Below are 7,172 nucleotides of genomic sequence, written 5' to 3' on the forward strand. Positions count from 1 at the left end.
CTTGGACGAACACTGTTTGGACGAACGTCAAAAGCACTTTGACGAACACTGTTTGGACGAACGCTCACTATAACATTTAAGGACGAACGCTCACTATAACATTTAAGGACGAACGCTCAACATAACAACGAACGCGAACGTTCGTACCATCAAAACCGAACGCGCATAATATTTGGCCGAGCACTAATTGGTCGAGCCATTTGGAACGAACGCGCGTTCTGCAGAATTCTGCAGAAACGCACCAGATTTCCAGAAAACCCAGAAAACCCCAATTTTTCATCCCCTTCTTCCCAGATTTTCTTCAACAACACAATTTTACAACCACTCATGCAGATTTACATACAACCAGGTCACTCTGAGTACGAAATTTGTTCATGAACGAAGCTATATTATAGATTTCCCTAAACACATACATGATTCATACAATCTAAAGAAAAGGATCTAGCTCCACTTACCTCTTGAAGACTTCCTTTGCAAAATCTTTGAATCTCCCTCCCACGGTCTCCTTGCAATTCCAGAGCTCTCAACCTCACCTTTCAGATTTTTGCAGCCCAAAACTCTATTTTCTCCTCTCTGTAGTTTTAAAGCCATGCCTCAGCTCCCTTGTTGCTCTTGGACGGTGCAGGTTGAAGGAAAGGGACCCTCTGAGTGCTGCTCCCCATTAGCAATAAAATAGAAGCCCACTTCTGATATTGGGGCGGCTGGTGCTTCTAAGCATGATGACTGCCGCCCCCTCCCACTGAGAACGTGCGGCCCTTACATTCTCCCCAACAACAAAAATTTTCGTCCTCGAAAATTAGGACTTACCAGAAAACAAGTGAGGATATGACTTCTTCATCTCTTCCTCCTTCTCCCAGGTAGAATCGCCAGTTCTACTGTCCCAAATGACTTTGATCAGTCTGGTAGCTTTCCCATCTGGTCGTTTGGATAGCCTCTCGTCTACTTTGACCGGTTGCATCTCTATAGAGAGATCTTCCTTGACTTGTACAGTGTCAGCTTCTAACACATGAGAAGGGTCGGGGACATACTTCTGAAGCTGAGAAACATGAAAGACTGGATGGAGATTAGCTAGCTGGGGCGGCATAGCTATCTCATATGCGACTGGTCCGATGCGTCTAGAAATCTGATATGGCCCAAGGTATCTGGGAGAAAGCTTCTTAGCTCGAATAGCCTTTCCTACTCCAGTAGTAGGCGTCACACGAAGAAACACATGATCACCGGCCTCAAACTCCAAAGGCATGCGTCTCCTATCAGCATATGATTTTTGCCTACTCTGTGAGGCTCTCATCCTCTCTTGAATCACTTTCACTTTCTCAGTCGTTTGTTGCACTATTTCTGGCCCAGTCAACACAAACTCCCCATCTTGGAACCAGCATAAAGGTGTCCTGCAACACCTCCCATAAAGAGCTTCGAACGGTGCCATTCCAATACTGGTCTGAAAGCTATTATTATATGAGAATTCCACCAATGGCAACACTTCATCCCAGACTGCCATATGATCAAGTATACACGTCCTAAGCAGATCCTCCAATGAATGTATAGTCCGTTCTGACTGACCATCAGTCTGAGGATGGTAAGCAGAACTCATCTGGAGTTTACTGCCCATCTCATTCTGTAAAGTCTGCCAGAAACGAGAAGTGAAGCGGGGGTCTCTGTCCGATATGATGCTGGAAGGCACACCATGCAATCTAACTATTTCCTTGATGTACAACTGAGCTAATTTCTGCATAGACATCTTCAAATTAATTGCCAAGAAGTGAGCACTCTTGGTCAATCTATCAACTATTACCCAGATGGCATCATGATTTCTGACAGTGTGTGGCAAATGGGTTACGAAATCCATTGCAATGCTGTCCCATTTCCACTCAGGAACATCAGGTTGTTGTAACATACCACCTGGCCTCTGGTGTTCTATCTTAGCCTTCTGACAGGTAAGGCAAGAGGAAACAAATCTAGCTATATCACCTTTCATACCTGACCACCAAAATGATTTCCTAAGATCTTGGTACATTTTAGTCATGCCGGGATGCATGCTAAAACGACTACGATGACCTTCTTCTAAAATCACTCTTTTCAACTCTCCATCATTTGGTATACATGTTCTTCCTTTGAATCGTAGAAGACCGTCTGTCCCAGTGTTAAAATCTCTTCCTTGTTCTCTACCAATTAAAGCCCTTGACTTCTGAAGCTCGGGGTCTAAGAGTTTCCCTGCTATGATTCGCTCAAAGAGCCCATTAGATATCACCAATTTGCAGCATCTTATACCATCAGGTTCAAACTCCACATTCAACTTCAAATCACTGAAGCTCTCTACTAACTCTAGTTCTCTCACCATCAAAGCTGAGATATGCACGGTCTTCCTGCTCAAAGCATCAGCAACCACATTGGCCTTCCCTGGATGGTAGAGAAGATCAAAGTCATAGTCTTTCAAGAACTCCATCCACCTTCTTTGTCTCATATTAAGATCCTTTTGATCAAACAGATACTTTAGGCTCTTGTGATCACTGAACACCTGAAATTGAGCTCCATACAAATAATGTCTCCATATCTTGAGAGCAAACACCACTGCAGCTAATTCCAAATCATGTGTAGGGTAGTTTCTCTCATGAATCTTTAGTTGTCTTGAGGCATATGCAACAACTCTTCTTTCTTGCATCAAGACACATCCTAGTCCCTGATAGGAAGCATCACAGAAAACCTCAAAAGGTTTACCTGTGTCAGGAATGGCCAATACTGGAGCGCTAGTCAATCTCTGCTTCAACTCCTGAAAGCTAGCCTCACAACGGTCTGTCCATGCAAATGGAGTGTCTTTCCTAGTCAGTTGTGTCAAAGAGGCTACAATCTTAGAGAAATCTTCAATGAAGCGACGATAGTTGCCTACTAACCCAACAAAGCTTATGACCTCAGTGACTGACTTCGGTCTTTCCCATTGCAACACGGCTTGAACCTTGGCCGGATCTACAGAAATCCCATCAGCTGATATAATATGACCAAGGAACTGCACTTCTCTCATCCAGAACTCACATTTTGAGAGCTTGGCATACAACTTTCTTTCTCTCAATATCCTCAACACTGCTCTAAGATGATCGGCGTGTTCTTCTTCACTCTTAGAATATATTAGAATGTCATCTATGAAGACGACAACGAATTTATCTAAGAAAGGTCGAAAAATCCTATTCATGTAATCCATGAATATGGCAGGGGCATTAGTCACACCAAAGGGCATGACCAGATACTCGTAATGGCCATATCTAGATCTAAAGGCTGTCTTCTGAACATCATCAGCCTTAACTAATATTTGGTGATAGCCGGACTGTAGATCAATCTTGGAAAACACAACTGCCCCATGTAGCTGATCCATCAAATCATCAATTCTAGGCAAAGGGTACTTATTCTTGATGGTTAATTTGTTAAGTTGCCTATAATCCACACCCAATCTTGAACTGCCATCCTTCTTCTTTACAAGTAATACAGGCGCACCCCAAGGAGAAACACTAGGCCGGATGAACTGCTTCTCCAACAACTCTTCAATCTGCTTTTTCAATTCGGCCAATTCGGCTGGCGCCATGCGATATGGGGCTATAGAGATAGGCCCTGCTCCAGATACAAGGTCTATAGAAAACTCTACCTCTCTTGGAGGAGGTAAGCCAGGAATCTCCTCAGGAAACACATCTAGAAATTCACTGACTACCGAGAGGTCTACGCCCGAATCTCCTTGCTTCACTTCCATGTGTGATAGTATCAGGAAACAACATGCACCTTCTATTAGGTCTTGTCTCAACACACCAGGAGTCAGAGGTGTGTAATCCTCCTCATTGGGAAATACTAGCTTTTTCTCTCCACAATCAATGAGAATACGATTAACAGACAACCAATCCATCCCTAGGATGACATCCAAACCTTGCAAAGGTAAACATATCAAGTTTACCTTGTACTGACGCCCCTCAACCACTACTGAACATCTAACACAAACTGTAGATGTCTTCACTATCCCAGAAGTAGGAGTAGATACAGTCAAGTCATACTGTAGCTCTCTCACTGGTAACCCCAACTCTCTAGCACAAGTCTCAGACACAAATGAGTGTGTCGCTCCAGAGTCAAACAACACCATGCAAGATCTACCACCCAATACACATGTACCGAAAATCAAATCACCTGAGCTAGTTGCTTCTGTCCCTGTCAGTGCATAAAAACGTCCAGTGGCCTGAGGTCTGATGCCACCTCTGTGCTGAGATCTCCCTGCATGCTGCGGCTGGGAAGTAGCTCTCCTACCCATAGGGCAATCACGCTCATAGTGGCCCTCCTTGTGGCATCGGTTGCACCTCCGAAAATTAGTCCTCTGGGGACATGAAGACAAGTAGTGCGAACCGCCACATCCATAGCATCTCACGCCACTCAGAGATGAGGACTGGCTCGGCTGAACAGAAGGCTGAGAAGATCCTCCAGAACTACGAGAAGAAGAAGATCTGGAGTACGGTGTCTTCCTGGAACTGGACCCGCCTCTAGACATGGCTGGTCCCCCAACCCTCAGTGGCTGGACCTGACGGCTCGGGTATCCCTCAGCTTCTCTCTTTGTCTTCTCCATATCCCTAGCCATCTCCACAAGAGCTGGAAACTCCCTCAGACGGTGACCTCTCACCAAGAGCTTGATGTCACCGCGCAACCCGTTTTCAAACTTGCGGCATTGCCACTCTTCATCCACTGTCATGGTGTTAAATCTAAGAAGATGTTTGAAGCGGTCAGTATACTCAGATACCGACATATTTCCCTGCACTAGCTCCAAAAACTCCACTTCCTTAGCATATCTAAGAGTGTCAGGGAAGTATTCCCTATAGAACTTCCTCTTAAATAAGTCCCATGTGATAGGGGTTCTAGTTCCCTCCAAGATCATCCGTGCACTGCTCCACCAGTGGCTTGCCTCTCCAATCAATAGATACTCAGTATAGGACAACCTGTTTTCATCAGGGCACCTCTTGGCGTTGTAGACTCTCTCCATATCACGAAGCCACTGATCGGCTTCATCTGGTGAGCACTTGCCATCAAACTTGGCGGGATGATGCTGCAAGAAATTTTCCAAACTCCATTCTTGAGTTGGAGCAGCCGAAGAAGAAGAAGGACCGGTGGGAATCCTGCCACTAGTCATCACCTCCAAGAACTGTCTTTGGGTGGCCTCGGCTGCACCCTAGCACTTTCCGAGGCCACTCTAGTGGCTTCTAAGTTTTGGAGTGCCATGGTATTTTGCTGGACTAGTGCATGATTTTGTTGTTGCATGGAGTTCATGAGTGACTCCATCATCCGCATCATCTCAGTCTGATCGGGTTGGGGAGGTGGAGGAGGAGGAGGTCTAGGCGCCATATTCTGTTTAAGATCAGAGAGTAAAACAATTAGTCTTACTCAAGAATTTAGAAGGCTTCCGTACATTTAAGGCACACAAGCACAAGTAAGGAATGTACATAACCTACAGGTTCTCTAAGGATAAAAACTTCTCTGATACCATTAATGTGACATCCCAAAATATATAACAATGTATATACGTAGAATGCATCGATTATAATAATAGAAAGCAGTTAAGAGTACACAATAGATTGAATTAAGGAGTACAGTTATCCAAGTCTGGCTGGAAAACTTTTAAAACTTAAGTACATGTTCACAATTCTCCAAAACACAGCTCATGCTAAAAATGAAGGCTAGAAGTCTTTCAAAATAAAGAGCTATTTAACATAATAGCTATTAGAAATCCTAAGCACTAGGAGCTGGGTCTTCCTCAACTTCCAAAGCTTGCTCCAAAGGTACATCATCACCTACTGCTCACATCCAAAGGATTGGATGATCATCGCGAGGGGGAAAGCAAACACATGCAACACATACAAATGCAAGGGTGAGCTAGGTCTCAAACAATCATACAATTCATTTTCAATCAATCTAGCATTTATTTCATAAAACTCATCAAGACAAGCATCTTATCATGTTAAGACTCTAGACACGTCCGGACATAGAATGTATGTAGAGCTGGGGCGGGTTGTGCACTTGTGATGGCCTCTACTACTTTGCAAAGCCATTGCCGAGGGGTTCCACCCGACCATACATAAGGCTAGTCCGTTACAGCGGGATAGACCTCCAGTGATAGCGTCTACCCTAGGACCTCCCACTACTCCCACCACACGCGTCAATCCTCTCTAAGTGAGAATGAAAGACCGTTGGAGTGTTAGGGATAACCCCCCATATGGAAGCCTCTTACATTCATTCAATATACTAACCGATCCCACCGAGAGATCTTAATTTCCGATTAAATCCTACCATTTTAAATCTCATGATATTTCTTTTGGATCAACAATGTACATCACAAACCATTTATAACCATACACTTTCAACCAATCTGGATTACATGAAGATGCATTCATAAATTGTAACCGAAATATTTAAATAACATAACTTACTGGATGAGAGAAAACATAACAGAAAATATCACCACTGGACGAACACTATTTGGACGAGCGCCAAAAGCCCTTGGGCGGACACTGTTTGGACGAACGTCCAAAACCCATTGGACGGACACTGTTTGAACGAACGTCAAAAGCACTTGGACGAACACTGTTTGGACGAACGTCAAAAGCACTTGGACGAACACTGTTTGGACGAACGTCCAAAACCCATTGGACGAACCCTATTTGGACGAACGTCAAAAGCATTTGGACGAACCCTATTTGGACGAACGTCAGAAGCACTTGGACGAACACTGTTTGGACGAACGTCAAAAGCACTTGGACGAACACTGTTTGGACGAACCCTATTTGGACGAACGTCAAAAGTACTTGGACGAACACTGTTTGGACGAACGTCAAAAGCACTTGGACGAACACTGTTTGGACGAACGTCAAAAGCACTTTGACGAACACTGTTTGGACGAACGCTCACTATAACATTTAAGGACGAACGCTAACTATAACATTTAAGGACGAACGCTCAACATAACAACGAACGCGAACGTTCGTACCATCAAAATCGAACGCGCATAATATTTTACCGAGCACTAATTGGTCGAGCCATTTGGAACGAACGCGCGTTCTGCAGAATTCTGCAGAAACGCACCAGATTTCCAGAAAACCCAGAAAACCCCAATTTTTCATCCCCTTCTTCCCAGATTTTCTTCAACAACACAATTTTACAACCAC

This window comes from Vigna angularis, chromosome 8 (genome assembly GCF_016808095.1).
Source record: "Vigna angularis cultivar LongXiaoDou No.4 chromosome 8, ASM1680809v1, whole genome shotgun sequence".
NCBI lineage: Eukaryota > Viridiplantae > Streptophyta > Magnoliopsida > Fabales > Fabaceae > Vigna > Vigna angularis.